Genomic DNA, 22,930 nt, shown 5'->3' on the forward strand with positions numbered 1-22,930 from the left:
GTTCTGCTTGAAAAGAAACAGACATTTATTGTCATTGTTATGCAAATAAACTTACATTAAAGCTAACAAGAAAGCACACTTGTTCTGTCTTTAAACTGATAAAAGAAACCCCAATAATATGGGGCATGCAAAAATTGAGATAAAACTCAGTTTTGCTCCTCTCCACGGATAATCTTTAATAAAAGGCGAAAGATTTGTTCATTCTGAAGAGAAACCAGAGCATGACCAAGATTCCACCTGTCGCCTGAGTGCTGTGCCAGCAGTCCTCATTCAGATCAAAGTGAGCGCCCAATTTGAAAGAAAGCAGATTTCTCACCTGGCTTCTCCTTGCTATAAGCATGGTTTGTACTGTATTCCATGTGCTCCCAGATCTTTAAAGCAAGTAGCATGGTCAAGAAAGTTCTGTTTGAACATAAATAAACATTTACTGTCATTTCTATGCAAATGAGCTTACATTAAAGCACACTCATTCTATCTTTAAACCGGTAAAAGAAACCCCAAAAAGATGGGGCATGCAAAAATTGAGATAAAACTCGGTTTTGCTCCTCTCCACGGAAATCTTTAGTAAGAGGCGAAAGATTTGTTCGTTCTGAAGAGAAACCAGAGCATGACCAAGATTTTTATCTGAAAATATGTGTTCTCCCTGCAGTTGTTGTCCCCAGATGAGAGTTCCCTTGTGCTGCCTCAGCTGAATCTCCTTTACTTGACAGAGATGTGCCTGAGCAGCGGCCCTCCCCAGCCTTATCCCAAATCATACTTATTTTGCATAGGCGATACCATGGTCATGAAGATTGTTCTCCCAGGGTGAGGTTCATTCATTGCATTCTGGGTATGCTGACCCCTGTGATTTCCCCAAATGTGGGAAACTCGACTGCATTATTTGTGGTAGTGGGGGACTGTGTTTGTGCTTTCCTCTAGTCAGCTCTGGTAAAAGTCAGATTTATTTGTCTCAGATCTTCCTCTAGCCTTGTTCTTCTTTCGAGAGTTCCCTTGTGCTGCCTCAGTTGGATCTCTTTCACTTGACAGGGGGGTGCCCGAGTAGCGACCCTCCCCAGCTCTAGCCCAACTCCTACTTACCTGCCAGGTGAGATACTATGATCATGAAGGTGCTTCTCCCAGGGCAAGGCTCACCCATTGCACTCTGGGTGTGGTGCCCCTGCGATTTCCCCAAATGTGGGAAGCTTGACTGCATAATTTGTGTTTCCCCTGGTCGGCTCTCGTATAATTCAGATCTCTTTGTCTCAGGTCTCTCTCCAGCCTAGTTTGCTGTCTGTTTCCACTTCTTTTTTCATGAGCCCCTCCCTTTTATACCCTTGTGCACTATCCTGACTTCTCCTCTTGTCTGCTTATTTTGTGCCTTCCAATGCACAATGCAAACTACAGGTAGTGCTGCAGGGCCCACTCCCTTTTACTTGCCGTACAGAGCAGCTCTGGAGCTGTTACAGTGCCCAGCTGCTGCAAGAAATCAGCTTGAATGCTTCAGGGGCTGGGGCATAGCCAACATGAGCCCCACACCGAAGGAGGGTGGAGGTGTTTAATGCGAACTAGGGGTCATCCAAGCGCCGCAAAAGGCCGCTATGCCCTGCACGCCCCTTTTCTCTTTTCATATGCAGACGAGGGTTGAAGCCAACTTTGACCCACTGCTTGGATGGCATCACCATATGCAAATCCATCTGCTGCAGGCCTTCCCCCAGGAATGCTTGCACTAGTTGTTGCATTTGGTTTGTTGTTTGGGGGTGCTTCATTATTAGGCAGCCTTCTGCCCTCCCATGTTCATCTGAAAATATGTGTTCTCCCTGCAGTTGTTGTCCCCAGATGAGAGTTCCCTTGTGCTGCCTCAGTTGAATCTCCTTTACTTGACAGAGATGTGCCTGAGCAGCGGCCCTCCCCAGCCCTATCCCAAATCATACTTATTTTGCATAGGAGATACCATGGTCATGAAGATTGTTCTCCCAGGGTGAGGTTCATTCATTGCATTCTGGGTATGCTGACCCCTGTGATTTCCCCAAATGTGGGAAACTCGACTGCATTATTTGTGGTAGTGGGGGACTGTGTTTGTGCTTTCCTCTGGTCAGCTCTGGTAAAAGTCAGATTTATTTGTCTCAGATCTTCCTCTAGCCTTGTTCTTCTTTCGAGAGTTCCCTTGTGCTGCCTCAGTTGAATCTCCTTCACTTGACAGGGGGGTACCCGAGCAGCGACCCTCCCCAGCTCTAGCCCAACTTCTACTTACCTGGCAGGTGAGATACTATGATCATGTAGGTGCTTCTCCCAGGGCAAGGCTCACCCATTGCACTCTGGGTGTGCTGCTCCTGCGATTTCCCCAAATGTGGGAAACTTGACTGCATAATTTGTGTTTCCCCTGGTCGGCTCTCGTATAATTCAGATCTCTTTGTCTCAGGTCTCTCTCCAGCCTAGTTTGCTGTCTGTTTCAACTTCTCTTTTCTTGAGCCGCTCCCTTCTATGCCCTTGCGCACTATCCTGACTTCTCCCGTCTGCTTACTTTGTGCCTTCCAATGCACAATGCAAACTACAGGTAGTGCTGCAGGGCCCACACCCTTTTACTTGCCGTTCAGAGCAGCTCTGGAGCTGTTACAGTGCCCAGCTGCTGCAAGAAATCAGCTTGAATGCTTCAGGGGCTGGGGCATAGCCAACATGAGCCCCACACCGAAGGAGGGTGGAGGTGTTTAATGCGAACTAGGGGTCATCCAAGCGCCGCAAAAGGCCGCCATGCCCTGCACGCCCCTTTTCTCTTTTCATATGCAGACGAGGGTTGAAGCCAACTTTGACCCACTGCTTGGATGACATCACTATATGCAAATCCATCTGCTGCTGGCCTTCCCCCAGGAATGCTTGTACTAGTTGTTGCATTTGGTTTGTTGTTTGGGGGTGCTTCAGTATTAGGCAGCCTTCTGCCCTCCCATGTTTATCTGAAAATATGTGTTCTCCCTGCAGTTGTTGTCCCCAGATGAGAGTTCCCTTGTGCTGCCTCAGTTGAATCTCCTTTACTTGACAGAGATGTGCCTGAGCAGCGGCCCTCCCCAACCCTATCCCAAATCATACTTATTTTGCATAGGCGATACCATGGTCATGAAGATTGTTCTCCCAGGGTGAGGTTCATTCATTGCATTCTGGGTATGCTGACCCCTGTGATTTCCCCAAATGTGGGAAACTCGACTGCATTATTTGTGGTAGTGGGGGACTGTGTTTGTGCTTTCCTCTGGACAGCTCTGGTAAAAGTCAGATTTCTTTGTCTCAGATCTTCCTCTAGCCTTGTTCTTCTTTCGAGAGTTCCCTTGTGCTGCCTCAGTTGGATCTCTTTAACTTGACAGGGGGGTGCCCGAGCAGCGACCCTCCCCAGCTCTAGCCCAACTCCTACTTACTTGCCAGGTGAGATACTATGATCATGAAGGATCTTCTCCCAGGGCAAGGCTCACCCATTGCACTCTGGGTGTGGTGCCCCTGCGATTTCCCCAAATGTGGGAAGCTTGACTGCATAATTTGTGTTTCCCCTGGTCGGCTCTCGTATAATTCAGATCTCTTTGTCTCAGGTCTCTCTCCAGCCTAGTTTGCTGTCTGTTTCCACTTCTTTTTTCATGAGCCCCTCCCTTTTATACCCTTGTGCACTATCCTGACTTCTCCTCCTGTCTGCTTACTTTGTGCCTTCCAATGCACAATGCAAACTACAGGTAGTGCTGTAGGGCCCACACCCTTTAACTTGCCGTACAGAGCAGCTCTGGAGCTGTTACAGTGCCCAGCTACTGCAAGAAATCAGCTTGAATGCTTCAGGGGCTGGGGCACAGCCAACATGAGCCCCACACCGAAGGAGGGTGGAGGTGTTTAATGTGAACTAGGGGTCATCCAAGCACCGCAAAAGGCCGCCATGCCCTGCACGCCCCTTTTCTCTTTTCATATGCAGACGAGGGTTGAAGCCAACTTTGACCCACTGCTTGGATGACATCACCGTATGCAAATCAATCTGCTGCAGGCCTTCCCCCAGGAATGCTTGCACTATTTGTTGCATTTGGTTTGTTGTTTGGGGGTGCTTCAGTATTAGGCAGCCTTCTGCCCTCCCATGTTCATCTGAAAATATGTGTTCTCCCTGCAGTTGTTGTCCCCAGATGAGAGTTCCCTTGTGCTGCCTCAGTTGAATCTCCTTTACTTGACAGAGATGTGCCTGAGCAGCGGCCCTCCCCAGCCCTATCCCAAATCATACTTATTTTGCATAGGAGATACCATGGTCATGAAGATTGTTCTCCCAGGGTGAGGTTCATTCATTGCATTCTGGGTATGCTGACCCCTGTGATTTCCCCAAATGTGGGAAACTCGACTGCATTATTTGTGGTAGTGGGGGACTGTGTTTGTGCTTTCCTCTGGTCAGCTCTGGTAAAAGTCAGATTTATTTGTCTCAGATCTTCCTCTAGCCTTGTTCTTCTTTCGAGAGTTTCCTTGTGCTGCCTCAGTTGGATCTCTTTCACTTGACAGGGGGGTGCCCGAGCAGCGACCCTCCCCAGCTCTAGCCCAACTCCTACTTACCTGCCAGGTGAGATACTATGATCATGAAGGTGCTTCTCCCAGGGCAAGGCTCACCCATTGCACTCTGATTTCCCCAAATGTGGGAAGCTTGACTGCATAATTTGTGTTTCCCCTGGTCGGCTCTCGTATAATTCAGATCTCTTTGTCTCAGGTCTCTCTCCAGCCTAGTTTGCTGTCTGTTTCCACTTCTTTTTTCATGAGCCCCTCCCTTTTATACCCTTGTGCACTATCCTGACTTCTCCTCCTGTCTGCTTACTTTGTGCCTTCCAATGCACAATGCAAACTACAGGTAGTGCTGCAGGGCCCACACCCTTTTACTTGCCGTACAGAGCAGCTCTGGAGCTGTTACAGTGCCCAGCTGCTGCAAGAAATCAGCTTGAATGCTTCAGGGGCTGGGGCATAGCCAACATGAGCCCCACACCGAAGGAGGGTGGAGGTGTTTAATGCGAACTAGGGGTCATCCAAGCGCCGCAAAAGGCCGCCATGCCCTGCACGCCCCTTTTCTCTTTTCATATGCAGACGAGGGTTGAAGCCAACTTTGACCCACTGCTTGGATGACATCACCGTATGCAAATCCATCTGCTGCAGGCCTTCCCCCAGGAATGCTTGCACTAGTTGATGCATTTGGTTTGTTGTTTGGGGGTGCTTCAGTATTAGGCAGCCTTCTGCCCTCCCATGTTCATCTGAAAATATGTGTTCTCCCTGCAGTTGTTGTCCCCAGATGAGAGTTCCCTTGTGCTGCCTCAGTTGAATCTCCTTTACTTGACAGAGATGTGCCTGAGCAGCGGCCCTCCCCAGCCCTATCCCAAATCATACTTATTTTGCATAGGAGATACCATGGTCATGAAGATTGTTCTCCCACGGTGAGGTTCATTCATTGCATTCTGGGTATGCTGACCCCTGTGATTTCCCCAAATGTGGGAAACTCGACTGCTTTATTTGTGGTAGTGGGGGACTGTGTTTGTGCTTTCCTCTGGTCAGCTCTGGTAAAAGTCAGATTTCTTTGTCTCAGATCTTCCTTTAGCCTTGTTCTTCTTTCGAGAGTTCCCTTGTGCTGCCTCAGTTGGATCTCCTTCACTTGACAGGGGGGTACCCGAGCAGCGACCCTCCCCAGCTCTAGCCCAACTTCTACTTACCTGGCAGGTGAGATACTATGATCATGTAGGTGCTTCTCCCAGGGCAAGGCTCACCCATTGCACTCTGGGTGTGCTGCTCCTGCGATTTCCCCAAATGTGGGAAACTTGACTGCATAATTTGTGTTTCCCCTGGTCGGCTCTCGTATAATTCAGATCTCTTTGTCTCAGGTCTCTCTCCAGCCTAGTTTGCTGTCTGTTTCAACTTCTCTTTTCTTGAGCCGCTCCCTTCTATGCCCTTGCGCACTATCCTGACTTCTCCCGTCTGCTTACTTTGTGCCTTCCAATGCACAATGCAAACTACAGGTAGTGCTGCAGGGCCCACACCCTTTTACTTGCCGTTCAGAGCTGCTCTGGAGCTGTTACAGTGCCCAGCTGCTGCAATAAATCAGCTTGAATGCTTCAGGGGATGGGGCATGGCCAACATGAGCCCCACACCAAAGGAGGGTGGGGTGTTTAATGCGAACTAGGGGTCATCCAAGCACCGCAAAAGGCCGCCATGCCCTGCACGCCCCTTTTCTCTTTTCATATGCAGATGAGGGTTGAAGCCAACTTTGACCCACTGCTTGGATGACATCACCGTATGCAAATCCGTCTTCTGCAGAACTTCCCCCAGGAATGCTTGCACTAGTTGTTGCATTTGGTTTGTTGTTTGGGGGTGCTTCAGTATTAGGCAGCCTTCTGCCCTCCCATGTTCATCTGAAAATATGTGTTCTCCCTGCAGTTGTTGTCCCCAGATGAGAGTTCCCTTGTGCTGCCTCAGTTGAATCTCCTTTACTTGACAGAGATGTGCATGAGCAGCGGCCCTCCCCAGCCCTATCCCAAATCATACTTATTTTGCATAGGAGATACCATGGTCATGAAGATTACTCTCCCAGGGTGAGGTTCATTCATTGCATTCTGGGTATGCTGACCCCTGTGATTTCCCCAAATGTGGGAAACGTGACTGCTTTATTTGTTGGTAGTGGGGGACTGTGTTTGTGTTTTCCTCTGATCTCTGGTAAAAGTCAGATTTCTTTGTTTCAGATCTTCCTCTAGCCTTGTTCTTCTTTCGAGAGTTTCCTTGTGCTGCCTCAGTTGGATCTCCTTCACTTGACAGGGGGGTGCCCGAGCAGCGACCCTCCCCAGCTCTAGCCCAACTCCTACTTACCTGCCAGGTGAGATACTATGATCATGAAGGTGCTTCTCCCAGGGCAAGGCTCACCCATTGCACTCTGGGTGTGCTGCCCCTGCGATTTCCCCAAATGTGGGAAACTTGACTGCATAATTTGTGTTTCCCCTGGTCAGGTCTCGTATAATTCAGATCTCTTTGTCTCAGGTCTCTCTCCAGCCTAGTTTGCTGTCTGTTTCCACTTCTCTTTTCTTGAGCCGCTCCCTTCTATGCCCTTGCGCACTATCCTGACTTCTCCTCCTTTCTGCTTACTTTGTGCCTTCCAACGCACAATGCGAACTACAGGTAGTGCTGCAGGGCCCACACCCTTTTACTTGCCTTACAGAGCAGCTCTGGAGCTGTTACAGTGCCCAGCTGCTGCAAGAAATCAGCTTGAATGCTTCAGGGGCTGGGGCATAGCCAACATGAGCCCCACACCGAAGGAGGGTGGAGGTGTTTAATGCAAACTAGGGGTCAGCCAAGTGCTGCAAAAGGCCACCATGCCCTGCACGCCCCTTTTCTCTTTTCATATGCAGACGAGGGTTGAAGCCAACTTTGACCCACTGCTTGGATGACATCACCATATGCAAATCTATCTGCTGCAGGCCTTCCCCCAGGAATGCTTGCACTAGTTGTTGCATTTGGTTTGTTGTTTGGGGGTGCTTCAGTATTAGGCAGCCTTCTGCCCTCCCATGTTCATCTGAAAATATGTGTTCTCCCTGCAGTTGTTGTCCCCAGATGAGAGTTCCCTTGTGCTGCCTCAGTTGAATCTCCTTTACTTGACAGAGATGTGCCTGAGCAGCGGCCCTCCCCAGCCATATCCCAAATCATACTTATTTTGCATAGGAGATACCATTGTTATGAAGATTGTTCTCCCAGGGTGCGGTTCATTCATTGCACTCTGGGTATGCTGACCCCTGTGATTTCCCCAAATGTGGGAAACTCGACTGCATTATTTGTGGTAGTGGTGGACTGTGTTTGTGCTTTCCTCTGGTCAGCTCTGGTAAAAGTCAGATTTCTTTGTCTCAGATCTTCCTCTAGCCTTGTTCTTCTTTCGAGAGTTCCTTTGTGCTGCCTCAGTTGGATCTCCTTCACTTGACAGGGGGGTGCCCGAGCAGCGACCCTCCCCAGCTCTAGCCCAACTCCTACTTACCTGCCAGGTGAGATACTATGATCATGAAGGTGCTTCTCCAAGGGCAAGGCTCACCCATTGCACTCTGGGTGTGCTGCTCCTGCGATTTCCCCAAATGTGGGAAACTTGACTGCATAATTTGTGTTTCCCCTGGTCAGGTCTCGTATAATTCAGATATCTTTGTCTCAGGTCTCTCTCCAGCCTAGTTTGCTGTCTGTTTCCACTTCTCTTTTCTTGAGCCGCTCCCTTCTATGCCCTTGCGCACTATCCTGACTTCTCCTCCTTTCTGCTTACTTTGTGCCTTCCAACGCACAATGCGAACTACAGGTAGTGCTGCAGGGCCCACACCCTTTTACTTGCCTTACAGAGCAGCTCTGGAGCTGTTACAGTGCCCAGCTGCTGCAAGAAATCAGCTTGAATGCTTCAGGGGCTGGGGCATAGCCAACATGAGCCCCACACCGAAGGAGGGTGGAGGTGTTTAATGCAAACTAGGGGTCAGCCAAGTGCCGCAAAAGGCCACCATGCCCTGCACGCCCCTTTTCTCTTTTCATATGCAGACGAGGGTTGAAGCCAACTTTGACCCACTGCTTGGATGACATCACCATATGCAAATCTATCTGCTGCAGGCCTTCCCCCAGGAATGCTTGCACTAGTTGTTGCATTTGGTTTGTTGTTTGGGGGTGCTTCAGTATTAGGCAGCCTTCTGCCCTCCCATGTTCATCTGAAAATATGTGTTCTCCCTGCAGTTGTTGTCCCCAGATGAGAGTTCCCTTGTGCTGCCTCAGTTGAATCTCCTTTACTTGACAGAGATGTGCCTGAGCAGCGGCCCTCCCCAGCCATATCCCAAATCATACTTATTTTGCATAGGAGATACCATTGTTATGAAGATTGTTCTCCCAGGGTGCGGTTCATTCATTGCACTCTGGGTATGCTGACCCCTGTGATTTCCCCAAATGTGGGAAACTCGACTGCATTATTTGTGGTAGTGGTGGACTGTGTTTGTGCTTTCCTCTGGTCAGCTCTGGTAAAAGTCAGATTTCTTTGTCTCAGATCTTCCTCTAGCCTTGTTCTTCTTTCGAGAGTTCCTTTGTGCTGCCTCAGTTGGATCTCCTTCACTTGACAGGGGGGTGCCCGAGCAGCGACCCTCCCCAGCTCTAGCCCAACTCCTACTTACCTGCCAGGTGAGATACTATGATCATGAAGGTGCTTCTCCCAGGGCAAGGCTCACCCATTGCACTCTGGGTGTGCTGCCCCTGCAATTTCCCCAAATGTGGGAAACTTGACTGCATAATTTGTGTTTCCCCTGGTCGGCTCTCGTATAATTCAGATCTCTTTGTCTCAGGTCTCTCTCCAGCCTAGTTTGCTGTCTGTTTCCACTTCTCTTTTCTTGAGCCCCTCCCTTCTATACCCTTGTGCACTATCCTGACTTCTCCTCCCGTCTGCTTACTTTGTGCCTTCCAATGCACAATGCAAACTACAGGTAGTGCTGCAGGGCCCACACCCTTTTACTTGCCTTACAGAGCAGCTCTGGAGCTGTTACAGTGCCCAGCTGCTGCAAGAAATCAGCTTGAATGCTTCAGGGGCTGGGGCATAGTCAACATGAGCCCCACACCGAAGGAGGGTGGAGGTGTTTAATGCGAACTAGGGGTCATCCAAGCACCGCAAAAGGCCGCCATGCCCTGCATGCCCCTTTTCTCTTTTCATATGCAGATGAGGGTTGAAGCCAACTTTGACCCACTGCTTGGATGACATCACCGTATGCAAATCCGTCTTCTGCAGAACTTCCCCCAGGAATGCTTGCACTAGTTGTTGCATTTGGTTTGTTGTTTGGGGGTGCTTCAGTATTAGGCAGCCTTCTGCCCTCCCATGTTCATCTGAAAATATGTGTTCTCCCTGCAGTTGTTGTCCCCAGATGAGAGTTCCCTTGTGCTGCCTCAGTTGAATCTCCTTTACTTGACAGAGATGTGCATGAGCAGCGGCCCTCCCCAGCCCTATCCCAAATCATACTTATTTTGCATAGGAGATACCATGGTCATGAAGATTACTCTCCCAGGGTGAGGTTCATTCATTGCATTCTGGGTATGCTGACCCCTGTGATTTCCCCAAATGTGGGAAACGTGACTGCTTTATTTGTTGGTAGTGGGGGACTGTGTTTGTGTTTTCCTCTGATCTCTGGTAAAAGTCAGATTTCTTTGTTTCAGATCTTCCTCTAGCCTTGTTCTTCTTTCGAGAGTTTCCTTGTGCTGCCTCAGTTGGATCTCCTTCACTTGACAGGGGGGTGCCCGAGCAGCGACCCTCCCCAGCTCTAGCCCAACTCCTACTTACCTGCCAGGTGAGATACTATGATCATGAAGGTGCTTCTCCCAGGGCAAGGCTCACCCATTGCACTCTGGGTGTGCTGCCCCTGCGATTTCCCCAAATGTGGGAAACTTGACTGCATAATTTGTGTTTCCCCTGGTCAGGTCTCGTATAATTCAGATCTCTTTGTCTCAGGTCTCTCTCCAGCCTAGTTTGCTGTCTGTTTCCACTTCTCTTTTCTTGAGCCGCTCCCTTCTATGCCCTTGCGCACTATCCTGACTTCTCCTCCTTTCTGCTTACTTTGTGCCTTCCAACGCACAATGCGAACTACAGGTAGTGCTGCAGGGCCCACACCCTTTTACTTGCCTTACAGAGCAGCTCTGGAGCTGTTACAGTGCCCAGCTGCTGCAAGAAATCAGCTTGAATGCTTCAGGGGCTGGGGCATAGCCAACATGAGCCCCACACCGAAGGAGGGTGGAGGTGTTTAATGCAAACTAGGGGTCAGCCAAGTGCTGCAAAAGGCCACCATGCCCTGCACGCCCCTTTTCTCTTTTCATATGCAGACGAGGGTTGAAGCCAACTTTGACCCACTGCTTGGATGACATCACCATATGCAAATCTATCTGCTGCAGGCCTTCCCCCAGGAATGCTTGCACTAGTTGTTGCATTTGGTTTGTTGTTTGGGGGTGCTTCAGTATTAGGCAGCCTTCTGCCCTCCCATGTTCATCTGAAAATATGTGTTCTCCCTGCAGTTGTTGTCCCCAGATGAGAGTTCCCTTGTGCTGCCTCAGTTGAATCTCCTTTACTTGACAGAGATGTGCCTGAGCAGCGGCCCTCCCCAGCCATATCCCAAATCATACTTATTTTGCATAGGAGATACCATTGTTATGAAGATTGTTCTCCCAGGGTGCGGTTCATTCATTGCACTCTGGGTATGCTGACCCCTGTGATTTCCCCAAATGTGGGAAACTCGACTGCATTATTTGTGGTAGTGGTGGACTGTGTTTGTGCTTTCCTCTGGTCAGCTCTGGTAAAAGTCAGATTTCTTTGTCTCAGATCTTCCTCTAGCCTTGTTCTTCTTTCGAGAGTTCCTTTGTGCTGCCTCAGTTGGATCTCCTTCACTTGACAGGGGGGTGCCCGAGCAGCGACCCTCCCCAGCTCTAGCCCAACTCATACTTACCTGCCAGGTGAGATACTATGATCATGAAGGTGCTTCTCCAAGGGCAAGGCTCACCCATTGCACTCTGGGTGTGCTGCTCCTGCGATTTCCCCAAATGTGGGAAACTTGACTGCATAATTTGTGTTTCCCCTGGTCAGGTCTCGTATAATTCAGATATCTTTGTCTCAGGTCTCTCTCCAGCCTAGTTTGCTGTCTGTTTCCACTTCTCTTTTCTTGAGCCGCTCCCTTCTATGCCCTTGCGCACTATCCTGACTTCTCCTCCTTTCTGCTTACTTTGTGCCTTCCAACGCACAATGCGAACTACAGGTAGTGCTGCAGGGCCCACACCCTTTTACTTGCCTTACAGAGCAGCTCTGGAGCTGTTACAGTGCCCAGCTGCTGCAAGAAATCAGCTTGAATGCTTCAGGGGCTGGGGCATAGCCAACATGAGCCCCACACCGAAGGAGGGTGGAGGTGTTTAATGCAAACTAGGGGTCAGCCAAGTGCCGCAAAAGGCCACCATGCCCTGCACGCCCCTTTTCTCTTTTCATATGCAGACGAGGGTTGAAGCCAACTTTGACCCACTGCTTGGATGACATCACCATATGCAAATCTATCTGCTGCAGGCCTTCCCCCAGGAATGCTTGCACTAGTTGTTGCATTTGGTTTGTTGTTTGGGGGTGCTTCAGTATTAGGCAGCCTTCTGCCCTCCCATGTTCATCTGAAAATATGTGTTCTCCCTGCAGTTGTTGTCCCCAGATGAGAGTTCCCTTGTGCTGCCTCAGTTGAATCTCCTTTACTTGACAGAGATGTGCCTGAGCAGCGGCCCTCCCCAGCCATATCCCAAATCATACTTATTTTGCATAGGAGATACCATTGTTATGAAGATTGTTCTCCCAGGGTGCGGTTCATTCATTGCACTCTGGGTATGCTGACCCCTGTGATTTCCCCAAATGTGGGAAACTCGACTGCATTATTTGTGGTAGTGGTGGACTGTGTTTGTGCTTTCCTCTGGTCAGCTCTGGTAAAAGTCAGATTTCTTTGTCTCAGATCTTCCTCTAGCCTTGTTCTTCTTTCGAGAGTTCCTTTGTGCTGCCTCAGTTGGATCTCCTTCACTTGACAGGGGGGTGCCCGAGCAGCGACCCTCCCCAGCTCTAGCCCAACTCCTACTTACCTGCCAGGTGAGATACTATGATCATGAAGGTGCTTCTCCCAGGGCAAGGCTCACCCATTGCACTCTGGGTGTGCTGCCCCTGCAATTTCCCCAAATGTGGGAAACTTGACTGCATAATTTGTGTTTCCCCTGGTCGGCTCTCGTATAATTCAGATCTCTTTGTCTCAGGTCTCTCTCCAGCCTAGTTTGCTGTCTGTTTCCACTTCTCTTTTCTTGAGCCCCTCCCTTCTATACCCTTGTGCACTATCCTGACTTCTCCTCCCGTCTGCTTACTTTGTGCCTTCCAATGCACAATGCAAACTACAGGTAGTGCTGCAGGGCCCACACCCTTTTACTTGCCTTACAGAGCAGCTCTGGAGCTGTTACAGTGCCCAGCTGCTGCAAGAAATCAGCTTGAATGCTTCATGGGATGGGGCATGGCCAACATGAGCCCCACACCAAAGGAGGGTGGGGGTGTTTAATGCGATCTAGGGGTCATCCAAGCAGCGCAAAAGGCCGCCATGCCCTGCACGCCCCTTTTCTCTTTTCATATGCAGATGAGGGTTGAAGCCAACTTTGACCCACTGCTTGGATAACATCACCATATGCAAATCCATCTGCTGCAGGCCTTCCCCCAGGAATGCTTGCACTAGTTGTTGCATTTGGTTTGTTGTTTGGGGGTGCTTCAGTATTAGGCAGCCTTCTGCCCTCCCATGTTCATCTGAAAATATGTGTTCTCCCTGCAGTTGTTGTCCCCAGATGAGAGTTCCCTTGTGCTGCCTCAGTTGAATTTCCTTTACTTGACAGAGATGTGCCTGAGCAGCGGCCCTCCCCAGCCCTATCCCAAATCATACTTATTTTGCATAGGAGACACCATGGTCATGAAGATTGTTCACCCAGGGTGAGGTTCATTCATTGCATTCTGGGTATGCTGACCCCTGTGATTTCCCCAAATGTGGGAAACTCGCCTGCATTATTTGTGGTAGTGGGGGACTGTGTTTGTGTTTTCCGCTGGTCAGCTCTGGTAAAAGTCAGATTTCTTTGTCTCAGATCTTCCTCTAGCCTTGTTCTTCTTTCGAGAGTTCCATTGTGCTGCCTCAGTTGGATCTCCTTCACTTGACAGGGGGGTGCCCGAGCAGCGACCCTCCCCAGCTCTAGCCCAACTCCTATTTACCTGCCAGGTGAGATACTATGATCTTGAAGGTGCTTCTCCAAGGGCAAGGCTCACCCATTGCACTCTGGCTGTGCTGCCCCTGCGATTTCCCCAAATGTGGGAAACTTGACTGCATAATTTGTGTTTCCCCTGGTCGGCTCTCGTATAATTCAGATCTCTTTGTCTCAGGTCTCTCTCCAGCCTAGTTTGCTGTCTGTTTCCACTTCTCTTTTCTTGAGCCGCTCCCTTCTATGCCCTTGCGCACTATCCTGACTTCTCCCGTCTGCTTACTTTGTGCCTTCCAACGCACAATGCGAACTACAGGTAGTGCTGCAGGGCCCACACCCTTTTATTTGCCTTACAGAGCAGCTCTGGAGCTGTTACAGTGCCCAGCTGCTGCAAGAAATCAGCTTGAATGCTTCAGGGGCTGGGGCATAGTCAACATGAGCCCCACACCGAAGGAGGGTGGAGGTGTTTAATGCGAACTAGGGGTCATCCAAGCACCGCAAAAGGCCGCCATGCCCTGCATGCCCCTTTTCTCTTTTCATATGCAGATGAGGGTTGAAGCCAACTTTGACCCACTGCTTGGATGACATCACCGTATGCAAATCCGTCTTCTGCAGAACTTCCCCCAGGAATGCTTGCACTAGTTGTTGCATTTGGTTTGTTGTTTGGGGGTGCTTCAGTATTAGGCAGCCTTCTGCCCTCCCATGTTCATCTGAAAATATGTGTTCTCCCTGCAGTTGTTGTCCCCAGATGAGAGTTCCCTTGTGCTGCCTCAGTTGAATCTCCTTTACTTGACAGAGATGTGCATGAGCAGCGGCCCTCCCCAGCCCTATCCCAAATCATACTTATTTTGCATAGGAGATACCATGGTCATGAAGATTACTCTCCCAGGGTGAGGTTCATTCATTGCATTCTGGGTATGCTGACCCCTGTGATTTCCCCAAATGTGGGAAACGTGACTGCTTTATTTGTTGGTAGTGGGGGACTGTGTTTGTGTTTTCCTCTGATCTCTGGTAAAAGTCAGATTTCTTTGTTTCAGATCTTCCTCTAGCCTTGTTCTTCTTTCGAGAGTTTCCTTGTGCTGCCTCAGTTGGATCTCCTTCACTTGACAGGGGGGTGCCCGAGCAGCGACCCTCCCCAGCTCTAGCCCAACTCCTACTTACCTGCCAGGTGAGATACTATGATCATGAAGGTGCTTCTCCCAGGGCAAGGCTCACCCATTGCACTCTGGGTGTGCTGCCCCTGCGATTTCCCCAAATGTGGGAAACTTGACTGCATAATTTGTGTTTCCCCTGGTCAGGTCTCGTATAATTCAGATCTCTTTGTCTCAGGTCTCTCTCCAGCCTAGTTTGCTGTCTGTTTCCACTTCTCTTTTCTTGAGCCGCTCCCTTCTATGCCCTTGCGCACTATCCTGACTTCTCCTCCTTTCTGCTTACTTTGTGCCTTCCAACGCACAATGCGAACTACAGGTAGTGCTGCAGGGCCCACACCCTTTTACTTGCCTTACAGAGCAGCTCTGGAGCTGTTACAGTGCCCAGCTGCTGCAAGAAATCAGCTTGAATGCTTCAGGGGCTGGGGCATAGCCAACATGAGCCCCACACCGAAGGAGGGTGGAGGTGTTTAATGCAAACTAGGGGTCAGCCAAGTGCTGCAAAAGGCCACCATGCCCTGCACGCCCCTTTTCTCTTTTCATATGCAGACGAGGGTTGAAGCCAACTTTGACCCACTGCTTGGATGACATCACCATATGCAAATCTATCTGCTGCAGGCCTTCCCCCAGGAATGCTTGCACTAGTTGTTGCATTTGGTTTGTTGTTTGGGGGTGCTTCAGTATTAGGCAGCCTTCTGCCCTCCCATGTTCATCTGAAAATATGTGTTCTCCCTGCAGTTGTTGTCCCCAGATGAGAGTTCCCTTGTGCTGCCTCAGTTGAATCTCCTTTACTTGACAGAGATGTGCCTGAGCAGCGGCCCTCCCCAGCCATATCCCAAATCATACTTATTTTGCATAGGAGATACCATTGTTATGAAGATTGTTCTCCCAGGGTGCGGTTCATTCATTGCACTCTGGGTATGCTGACCCCTGTGATTTCCCCAAATGTGGGAAACTCGACTGCATTATTTGTGGTAGTGGTGGACTGTGTTTGTGCTTTCCTCTGGTCAGCTCTGGTAAAAGTCAGATTTCTTTGTCTCAGATCTTCCTCTAGCCTTGTTCTTCTTTCGAGAGTTCCTTTGTGCTGCCTCAGTTGGATCTCCTTCACTTGACAGGGGGGTGCCCGAGCAGCGACCCTCCCCAGCTCTAGCCCAACTCATACTTACCTGCCAGGTGAGATACTATGATCATGAAGGTGCTTCTCCAAGGGCAAGGCTCACCCATTGCACTCTGGGTGTGCTGCTCCTGCGATTTCCCCAAATGTGGGAAACTTGACTGCATAATTTGTGTTTCCCCTGGTCAGGTCTCGTATAATTCAGATATCTTTGTCTCAGGTCTCTCTCCAGCCTAGTTTGCTGTCTGTTTCCACTTCTCTTTTCTTGAGCCGCTCCCTTCTATGCCCTTGCGCACTATCCTGACTTCTCCTCCTTTCTGCTTACTTTGTGCCTTCCAACGCACAATGCGAACTACAGGTAGTGCTGCAGGGCCCACACCCTTTTACTTGCCTTACAGAGCAGCTCTGGAGCTGTTACAGTGCCCAGCTGCTGCAAGAAATCAGCTTGAATGCTTCAGGGGCTGGGGCATAGCCAACATGAGCCCCACACCGAAGGAGGGTGGAGGTGTTTAATGCAAACTAGGGGTCAGCCAAGTGCCGCAAAAGGCCACCATGCCCTGCACGCCCCTTTTCTCTTTTCATATGCAGACGAGGGTTGAAGCCAACTTTGACCCACTGCTTGGATGACATCACCATATGCAAATCTATCTGCTGCAGGCCTTCCCCCAGGAATGCTTGCACTAGTTGTTGCATTTGGTTTGTTGTTTGGGGGTGCTTCAGTATTAGGCAGCCTTCTGCCCTCCCATGTTCATCTGAAAATATGTGTTCTCCCTGCAGTTGTTGTCCCCAGATGAGAGTTCCCTTGTGCTGCCTCAGTTGAATCTCCTTTACTTGACAGAGATGTGCCTGAGCAGCGGCCCTCCCCAGCCATATCCCAAATCATACTTATTTTGCATAGGAGATACCATTGTTATGAAGATTGTTCTCCCAGGGTGCGGTTCATTCATTGCACTCTGGGTATGCTGACCCCTGTGATTTCCCCAAATGTGGGAAACTCGACTGCATTATTTGTGGTAGTGGTGGACTGTGTTTGTGCTTTCCTCTGGTCAGCTCTGGTAAAAGTCAGATTTCTTTGTCTCAGATCTTCCTCTAGCCTTGTTCTTCTTTCGAGAGTTCCTTTGTGCTGCCTCAGTTGGATCTCCTTCACTTGACAGGGGGGTGCCCGAGCAGCGACCCTCCCCAGCTCTAGCCCAACTCCTACTTACCTGCCAGGTGAGATACTATGATCATGAAGGTGCTTCTCCCAGGGCAAGGCTCACCCATTGCACTCTGGGTGTGCTGCCCCTGCAATTTCCCCAAATGTGGGAAACTTGACTGCATAATTTGTGTTTCCCCTGGTCGGCTCTCGTATAATTCAGATCTCTTTGTCTCAGGTCTCTCTCCAGCCTAGTTTGCTGTCTGTTTCCACTTCTCTTTTCTTGAGCCCCTCCCTTCTATACCCTTGTGCACTATCCTGACTTCTCCTCCCGTCTGCTTACTTTGTGCCTTCCAATGCACAATGCAAACTACAGGTAGTGCTGCAGGGCCCACACCCTTTTACTTGCCTTACAGAGCAGCTCTGGAGCTGTTACAGTGCCCAGCTGCTGCAAGAAATCAGCTTGAATGCTTCATGGGATGGGGCATGGCCAACATGAGCCCCACACCAAAGGAGGGTGGGGGTGTTTAATGCGATCTAGGGGTCATCCAAGCAGCGCAAAAGGCCGCCATGCCCTGCACGCCCCTTTTCTCTTTTCATATGCAGATGAGGGTTGAAGCCAACTTTGACCCACTGCTTGGATAACATCACCATATGCAAATCCATCTGCTGCAGGCCTTCCCCCAGGAATGCTTGCACTAGTTGTTGCATTTGGTTTGTTGTTTGGGGGTGCTTCAGTATTAGGCAGCCTTCTGCCCTCCCATGTTCATCTGAAAATATGTGTTCTCCCTGCAGTTGTTGTCCCCAGATGAGAGTTCCCTTGTGCTGCCTCAGTTGAATTTCCTTTACTTGACAGAGATGTGCCTGAGCAGCGGCCCTCCCCAGCCCTATCCCAAATCATACTTATTTTGCATAGGAGACACCATGGTCATGAAGATTGTTCACCCAGGGTGAGGTTCATTCATTGCATTCTGGGTATGCTGACCCCTGTGATTTCCCCAAATGTGGGAAACTCGCCTGCATTATTTGTGGTAGTGGGGGACTGTGTTTGTGTTTTCCGCTGGTCAGCTCTGGTAAAAGTCAGATTTCTTTGTCTCAGATCTTCCTCTAGCCTTGTTCTTCTTTCGAGAGTTCCATTGTGCTGCCTCAGTTGGATCTCCTTCACTTGACAGGGGGGTGCCCGAGCAGCGACCCTCCCCAGCTCTAGCCCAACTCCTATTTACCTGCCAGGTGAGATACTATGATCTTGAAGGTGCTTCTCCAAGGGCAAGGCTCACCCATTGCACTCTGGCTGTGCTGCCCCTGCGATTTCCCCAAATGTGGGAAACTTGACTGCATAATTTGTGTTTCCCCTGGTCGGCTCTCGTATAATTCAGATCTCTTTGTCTCAGGTCTCTCTCCAGCCTAGTTTGCTGTCTGTTTCCACTTCTCTTTTCTTGAGCCGCTCCCTTCTATGCCCTTGCGCACTATCCTGACTTCTCCCGTCTGCTTACTTTGTGCCTTCCAACGCACAATGCGAACTACAGGTAGTGCTGCAGGGCCCACACCCTTTTATTTGCCTTACAGAGCAGCTCTGGAGCTGTTACAGTGCCCAGCTGCTGCAAGAAATCAGCTTGAATGCTTCAGGGGCTGGGGCATAGTCAACATGAGCCCCAACACCGAAGGAGGGTGGAGGTGTTTAATGCGAACTAGGGGTCATCCAAGCGCCGCAAAATGCCGCCATGCCCTGCATAACCCTTTTCTCTTTTCATATGCAGATGAGGGTTCCAGCCAACTTTGGCCCACTGCTTGGATGACATCACCGTATGCAAATTCGTCTCCTGCAGACCTTCCCCCAGGAATGCTTGTACTAGTTATTGCATATGGTTTGATATTTGATGGTGCTTCAGTATTAGGCAGCCTTCCGCCCTCCCATGTTCATCTGAAAAGATGTGGTCTCCCTGCAGTTGTTGTCCCCAGACGAGAGTTCCCTTGTGCTTCCTCAGTTGAATCTCCTTAACTTGACGGGGGAGGGGCTGCCCGAGCAGCCACCCTCCCCAGCCCTATCCCAACTAATACTTATTTTGCATATGAGATCTCTATATCATGAAGATTGTTCTCACAGGGTGAGGTTCATCCATTATATTTTAAAATAGGAAGGTTCAAATTACATATTTGAATTGCATCTATGTGCTGGATTCAAATGTCCCCCCCCCTTCCTTTCTCAATTGTGCCCATCAGCAGCTATTCTAAGGTTGCTGCCAATGGGTGTGACACATTAATTTCTTCTGTGGGGTACAGTGGACTCCACAAGGATTCACATTGGGGTGTAGAGTAGGATCTTGATCTGAGGCACCAACCGGCTCAAAGCTTTTGACTGTTCCCAAGATGCTCAGCGCATTCTCCTCTATAACCCCGCTTCCATGAACAGGGAGCTCAGTTTGTAGTTGTTGCCTTCAGTAGCAGGCCACTTAACAGGGGCCTGCCTCAAGCAGCCTATTCTTAGCTATTAATTTTGACAAGAAAAGAAGAACTTTTTTTATGAGAATCTACAAGGGCTGCAGCAGGCTAGGTCTAATAGACATCTTTACTGCAGCTTCATCACTCCCAGCGGCACTGTATACTCCCGTGCCCTGGTTGCTGGGTCACTGCAGCGGAGGCTCCGGTTTCTTCCTAAGGTCAGTCACACACAATGTAACACCCCGGTATAACAAGTGTGTAAACTATGTGGAACAGGTCAGGGATACCTTGATGGACTATTCCTCCTTCAGCAGCAGCTCTTCTCTATTCCTGGCAGAGAGGCAAGGTTTCCCCAGACACAAAGAAAGGCAGGCAGGGCTTTGTATGAAAGAATAAATGGTTTACCACATAACTCAGAAAAGGAACTGATTACAGTAGGGAAGGGAAAGATTTGATTCAAGCAACTTAAACACAGACACCATATACACTTTAAGTCATTACACAAATGGTAATATAACTAAATCTGAGATTAATACTATGTTGCTTAGTAATAGAAATCAACTTATGCAGACAATATTTAAGTCCAAGATAACATTGGTGTCACTGCAGGGAGTCTCTATGTGCACGTTGGGGCCCGGTTATGTTGTTACATAGTTATATGCAGCTATTGTCTCCTTTAGCTGTGAACAAAATATTGTAGCTCTGTGTAGTAAAGATGATTGTTTAAAACAAACTGGAGCTGCTTCCCATGTAAATCGCTGCATAGGTATAGTAAATATAGGATAATGTCCTTTGCAGTGGAGTAGGTTTCAGTATAAATATGGATTTATCTCACCCAGTCAATAGATGTTTCTGAGGCAGTTTCCCCTCAGATGTAGGCCAGTCAGCATTGGTATAAAGGCTTTATACTCTCCTGTCTCTGACACTTGCTGTGCACTCTCTTGGCTGAGAGTGTCATGGCGTTCTTACTTGTTAATTGCTGCACTTCCACTGCTGTATTTTGCACTACTGCTTACTCTCTCATGCAATTTTCAGCTTATTTGTCTCCCCTCTCTCAGCTGCTCATCTCTGCGTAATGGCGTCGCCAGCTCTTTCCTCACCATGGCTCCAACTGACTTCTCAAACTGCTGTTCAATTTTCTTTTAAATAAACTTTATTTAAAATGGCACAGGCAACTACACTGTTGTCAAAAATGTCCTTGTTGTTATGGGATATCACACGTGCCCCCCCCCAAAAACATGCGTGTCCTCACGCATTTTGGTTTTATCCCTATATAAACTTCTCACTATATCCAGTCACATTCATTAGTGAACACAGATTATGTCTGAAACATTAACATTTATCAACATTTTTAACATCAGTATCTGATAGGTATAATTCCTTTTGTGCTATAGTACATTAACACATGCTCCTGGAGCAATCGGTTGAAATCTGGACAGTATATGGTCTTGAAAAGTTTGTCTAGGAAACCTCAACCCCCCTGCCATGGATGAGTATTGAACTCTTTCTAAACTGTCTTTGGGACATGCTGTACAAAACTGCAGCTGACTATGGTGGTTTTCTGTTTTGCAAGCCCTAGTCTTCTTGCCTCCTTGTCGGTGACAAACCACCTTAGTCTGCTGTAAATACATTTTATGAGCCTCTTCCATTCCATCTTGGGATTCAGTATCACAGCTGGTTTGGGACAATGGATTCTGGAGAGAAAGAGGCAGCAAGGTTCTTCTTACAGAACAGGTTGGACAGTTTCGGCACCATCTCTTGATGTCTTCCCTCATTTCAACCCAAAAGAACTTTTTCCAGATGCTTGTTTCCATCCTTTTGCACCCAGGGTGACCTGACTTGTCGTGATATTCTTCAAGCACATAACAAGCACTTTGTCTTGGAATTACAAGTTGACTGATCCTATAATGAGTATTAGGATCCACACTACATCGAACCAACTGTCCTTTCTCTTCAAACAGCCTTTCTCGCTGTCTCAACAACTTCAGGAGTTCTGGCGAGGATTCTTGCCTTTGTCGCTTGGTCAGGTATTTCCCAATCTTCAGTAAGGCTTTGAGGTGTCTTATCATCTGACTTTTATCTTGCAGGTGGTCAAAACTGGTTCCTTGAATAGGTTGCTCACAGTTTCTAGAACTGGATGCTATATTATTCATGCCTAACATTGAAGCATTCTTTCGGATAATCTGGACACTGGAGATGGGCATTTCTATCATTATTTGGCTGGCCTTATTTTTTTCATGTTCCTCTCTTACAGATAATTCTGTTATCATTCTTCCCTTTTGTTTGGCTATCCCAGGTTGAAGGCCTTGTTTCTCCTGGAGCTTGTCAGTTTGAAACTCTCCTTGGAGTGCTGCTACGAGCTCCTCACAGCAGTTCCGCAACACATTCATGCCCACTATCACTGGAGGCAATCCATCATCTTGGGCAGTGGTGATGATGAAGCCTTGCTGTGGTAGCACTGTTCGTCCGATTTGAATTTCAGCTTCCCAGTATCCTTTGCAAGGGATGCAGTGCCCATTGCTTGCAATCGGGTTTATCAATGTGGAAGTTGACGGAAACATCTGTTCCTCAGTCCAATGCTGCTCAAACTGTGTTGCTTGTATTGTGGTCACTTGTGATCCAGTGTCTAAGAGAGCGGGCATTGAGACTCCATTGATGCAAACTTGAACCACCGGGCATTGGCTAACATAACGGGTTAACCACATGAATTTGGAGTTTAAATGATCTGGCTGCTCAAATTCTCTCTTAATTTGTCCGCTTCCTTCACAGCTTTGAAAAATGGGTCGCCTTTGGGAGGCAAAGTGGTTGGAAAAAAGTGTCTCCCTGTTTCTATGTAGGTCCCATTGGGAACTGTTCAGTGGTCTCCTCTCCTGGCACCATTCCATTTCTTCATGGAGCAGTGCCTGCTGTCTCTTCAGAATCTGCAGGTCTCTGCGCATCTCTGTCACACCACGTGTCAGTTCAGCCAGCAGACTTCGTAACTCACTAGAAGAGTCAAATATGCATGTCTTTGAACATGGCACTGTCACTCCTTTTACTGTAGGTGGGTAAGTAGCTCCTTTAAAACTTGACTCCTGGGCATCAGAATTCTCTTGATACCGTGGCATCTCTGGAATAGACTCTTGTGGAACAGCCCCTGAAGTAAGACTGGAGCCTAGAACTTTAATCGCAGCCTCTTTAAAATCCAGGAATGTGCTTCCAGGCTTCTGCAATCTCAATAGTCGCAGCTGAGTTTTTACAAATTCGCCCCTTGCAACTTCAGTGAACTGGTCCAATAACATTTTCTCTTTGTCATGCACTTCCTCAGGGTCTGCTTGCTGAACATCTCTGAGTGCTTCCTGAAAGCTGAGGGCATAGCCCCGTAGTGACTCTCCT

At 48.9% G+C, this 22,930-nt stretch overlaps 33 non-coding genes across 33 annotated transcripts; 31 read left to right on the forward strand and 2 right to left on the reverse strand.

The window, feature by feature from the left end:
* Nucleotides 1-106: 106 nt before the first annotated feature.
* Nucleotides 107-223, reverse strand: LOC135016806 (U5 spliceosomal RNA). Its single transcript, XR_010214800.1, has one exon. It is a non-coding gene; the product is annotated as a U5 spliceosomal RNA (small nuclear RNA).
* A 270-nt stretch (nucleotides 224-493) lies between these two features.
* On the reverse strand, nucleotides 494-609 carry LOC135016778 (U5 spliceosomal RNA). The gene has a single exon (XR_010214772.1). It is a non-coding gene; the product is annotated as a U5 spliceosomal RNA (small nuclear RNA).
* Nucleotides 610-753: 144 nt separating this feature from the next.
* Nucleotides 754-917, forward strand: LOC135016819 (U1 spliceosomal RNA). The gene has a single exon (XR_010214812.1). It is a non-coding gene; the product is annotated as a U1 spliceosomal RNA (small nuclear RNA).
* Nucleotides 918-1,069: 152 nt separating this feature from the next.
* LOC135016726 (U1 spliceosomal RNA) lies at nucleotides 1,070-1,232 on the forward strand. The gene has a single exon (XR_010214731.1). It is a non-coding gene; the product is annotated as a U1 spliceosomal RNA (small nuclear RNA).
* A 674-nt stretch (nucleotides 1,233-1,906) lies between these two features.
* Nucleotides 1,907-2,070, forward strand: LOC135016644 (U1 spliceosomal RNA). Its single transcript, XR_010214658.1, has one exon. It is a non-coding gene; the product is annotated as a U1 spliceosomal RNA (small nuclear RNA).
* Nucleotides 2,071-2,222: 152 nt separating this feature from the next.
* On the forward strand, nucleotides 2,223-2,385 carry LOC135016657 (U1 spliceosomal RNA). Its single transcript, XR_010214671.1, has one exon. It is a non-coding gene; the product is annotated as a U1 spliceosomal RNA (small nuclear RNA).
* Nucleotides 2,386-3,056: 671 nt separating this feature from the next.
* Nucleotides 3,057-3,220, forward strand: LOC135016823 (U1 spliceosomal RNA). The gene has a single exon (XR_010214816.1). It is a non-coding gene; the product is annotated as a U1 spliceosomal RNA (small nuclear RNA).
* A 152-nt stretch (nucleotides 3,221-3,372) lies between these two features.
* On the forward strand, nucleotides 3,373-3,535 carry LOC135016747 (U1 spliceosomal RNA). The gene has a single exon (XR_010214745.1). It is a non-coding gene; the product is annotated as a U1 spliceosomal RNA (small nuclear RNA).
* Nucleotides 3,536-4,209: 674 nt separating this feature from the next.
* LOC135016655 (U1 spliceosomal RNA) lies at nucleotides 4,210-4,373 on the forward strand. The gene has a single exon (XR_010214669.1). It is a non-coding gene; the product is annotated as a U1 spliceosomal RNA (small nuclear RNA).
* A 972-nt stretch (nucleotides 4,374-5,345) lies between these two features.
* On the forward strand, nucleotides 5,346-5,509 carry LOC135016833 (U1 spliceosomal RNA). The gene has a single exon (XR_010214826.1). It is a non-coding gene; the product is annotated as a U1 spliceosomal RNA (small nuclear RNA).
* Nucleotides 5,510-5,661: 152 nt separating this feature from the next.
* Nucleotides 5,662-5,824, forward strand: LOC135016658 (U1 spliceosomal RNA). Its single transcript, XR_010214672.1, has one exon. It is a non-coding gene; the product is annotated as a U1 spliceosomal RNA (small nuclear RNA).
* A 670-nt stretch (nucleotides 5,825-6,494) lies between these two features.
* Nucleotides 6,495-6,659, forward strand: LOC135016702 (U1 spliceosomal RNA). The gene has a single exon (XR_010214711.1). It is a non-coding gene; the product is annotated as a U1 spliceosomal RNA (small nuclear RNA).
* Nucleotides 6,660-6,808: 149 nt separating this feature from the next.
* On the forward strand, nucleotides 6,809-6,971 carry LOC135016673 (U1 spliceosomal RNA). Its single transcript, XR_010214685.1, has one exon. It is a non-coding gene; the product is annotated as a U1 spliceosomal RNA (small nuclear RNA).
* A 674-nt stretch (nucleotides 6,972-7,645) lies between these two features.
* On the forward strand, nucleotides 7,646-7,809 carry LOC135016836 (U1 spliceosomal RNA). The gene has a single exon (XR_010214829.1). It is a non-coding gene; the product is annotated as a U1 spliceosomal RNA (small nuclear RNA).
* A 152-nt stretch (nucleotides 7,810-7,961) lies between these two features.
* On the forward strand, nucleotides 7,962-8,124 carry LOC135016713 (U1 spliceosomal RNA). The gene has a single exon (XR_010214718.1). It is a non-coding gene; the product is annotated as a U1 spliceosomal RNA (small nuclear RNA).
* Nucleotides 8,125-8,798: 674 nt separating this feature from the next.
* Nucleotides 8,799-8,962, forward strand: LOC135016837 (U1 spliceosomal RNA). The gene has a single exon (XR_010214830.1). It is a non-coding gene; the product is annotated as a U1 spliceosomal RNA (small nuclear RNA).
* Nucleotides 8,963-9,114: 152 nt separating this feature from the next.
* Nucleotides 9,115-9,277, forward strand: LOC135016663 (U1 spliceosomal RNA). Its single transcript, XR_010214676.1, has one exon. It is a non-coding gene; the product is annotated as a U1 spliceosomal RNA (small nuclear RNA).
* A 674-nt stretch (nucleotides 9,278-9,951) lies between these two features.
* LOC135016703 (U1 spliceosomal RNA) lies at nucleotides 9,952-10,116 on the forward strand. Its single transcript, XR_010214712.1, has one exon. It is a non-coding gene; the product is annotated as a U1 spliceosomal RNA (small nuclear RNA).
* A 149-nt stretch (nucleotides 10,117-10,265) lies between these two features.
* Nucleotides 10,266-10,428, forward strand: LOC135016674 (U1 spliceosomal RNA). The gene has a single exon (XR_010214686.1). It is a non-coding gene; the product is annotated as a U1 spliceosomal RNA (small nuclear RNA).
* Nucleotides 10,429-11,102: 674 nt separating this feature from the next.
* LOC135016839 (U1 spliceosomal RNA) lies at nucleotides 11,103-11,266 on the forward strand. Its single transcript, XR_010214831.1, has one exon. It is a non-coding gene; the product is annotated as a U1 spliceosomal RNA (small nuclear RNA).
* Nucleotides 11,267-11,418: 152 nt separating this feature from the next.
* Nucleotides 11,419-11,581, forward strand: LOC135016685 (U1 spliceosomal RNA). The gene has a single exon (XR_010214697.1). It is a non-coding gene; the product is annotated as a U1 spliceosomal RNA (small nuclear RNA).
* A 674-nt stretch (nucleotides 11,582-12,255) lies between these two features.
* LOC135016840 (U1 spliceosomal RNA) lies at nucleotides 12,256-12,419 on the forward strand. The gene has a single exon (XR_010214832.1). It is a non-coding gene; the product is annotated as a U1 spliceosomal RNA (small nuclear RNA).
* A 152-nt stretch (nucleotides 12,420-12,571) lies between these two features.
* On the forward strand, nucleotides 12,572-12,734 carry LOC135016665 (U1 spliceosomal RNA). Its single transcript, XR_010214677.1, has one exon. It is a non-coding gene; the product is annotated as a U1 spliceosomal RNA (small nuclear RNA).
* Nucleotides 12,735-13,408: 674 nt separating this feature from the next.
* LOC135016650 (U1 spliceosomal RNA) lies at nucleotides 13,409-13,572 on the forward strand. The gene has a single exon (XR_010214664.1). It is a non-coding gene; the product is annotated as a U1 spliceosomal RNA (small nuclear RNA).
* Nucleotides 13,573-13,724: 152 nt separating this feature from the next.
* LOC135016741 (U1 spliceosomal RNA) lies at nucleotides 13,725-13,887 on the forward strand. The gene has a single exon (XR_010214741.1). It is a non-coding gene; the product is annotated as a U1 spliceosomal RNA (small nuclear RNA).
* Nucleotides 13,888-14,558: 671 nt separating this feature from the next.
* Nucleotides 14,559-14,723, forward strand: LOC135016704 (U1 spliceosomal RNA). Its single transcript, XR_010214713.1, has one exon. It is a non-coding gene; the product is annotated as a U1 spliceosomal RNA (small nuclear RNA).
* A 149-nt stretch (nucleotides 14,724-14,872) lies between these two features.
* On the forward strand, nucleotides 14,873-15,035 carry LOC135016675 (U1 spliceosomal RNA). Its single transcript, XR_010214687.1, has one exon. It is a non-coding gene; the product is annotated as a U1 spliceosomal RNA (small nuclear RNA).
* A 674-nt stretch (nucleotides 15,036-15,709) lies between these two features.
* Nucleotides 15,710-15,873, forward strand: LOC135016841 (U1 spliceosomal RNA). The gene has a single exon (XR_010214833.1). It is a non-coding gene; the product is annotated as a U1 spliceosomal RNA (small nuclear RNA).
* Nucleotides 15,874-16,025: 152 nt separating this feature from the next.
* LOC135016686 (U1 spliceosomal RNA) lies at nucleotides 16,026-16,188 on the forward strand. Its single transcript, XR_010214698.1, has one exon. It is a non-coding gene; the product is annotated as a U1 spliceosomal RNA (small nuclear RNA).
* A 674-nt stretch (nucleotides 16,189-16,862) lies between these two features.
* On the forward strand, nucleotides 16,863-17,026 carry LOC135016627 (U1 spliceosomal RNA). The gene has a single exon (XR_010214642.1). It is a non-coding gene; the product is annotated as a U1 spliceosomal RNA (small nuclear RNA).
* A 152-nt stretch (nucleotides 17,027-17,178) lies between these two features.
* On the forward strand, nucleotides 17,179-17,341 carry LOC135016666 (U1 spliceosomal RNA). The gene has a single exon (XR_010214678.1). It is a non-coding gene; the product is annotated as a U1 spliceosomal RNA (small nuclear RNA).
* Nucleotides 17,342-18,015: 674 nt separating this feature from the next.
* LOC135016651 (U1 spliceosomal RNA) lies at nucleotides 18,016-18,179 on the forward strand. Its single transcript, XR_010214665.1, has one exon. It is a non-coding gene; the product is annotated as a U1 spliceosomal RNA (small nuclear RNA).
* Nucleotides 18,180-18,331: 152 nt separating this feature from the next.
* LOC135016742 (U1 spliceosomal RNA) lies at nucleotides 18,332-18,494 on the forward strand. The gene has a single exon (XR_010214742.1). It is a non-coding gene; the product is annotated as a U1 spliceosomal RNA (small nuclear RNA).
* The last annotated feature ends 4,436 nt before the right edge of the window (nucleotides 18,495-22,930 follow it).

Source organism: Pseudophryne corroboree, unplaced genomic scaffold (assembly GCF_028390025.1).
Source record: "Pseudophryne corroboree isolate aPseCor3 unplaced genomic scaffold, aPseCor3.hap2 scaffold_302, whole genome shotgun sequence".
NCBI lineage: Eukaryota > Metazoa > Chordata > Amphibia > Anura > Myobatrachidae > Pseudophryne > Pseudophryne corroboree.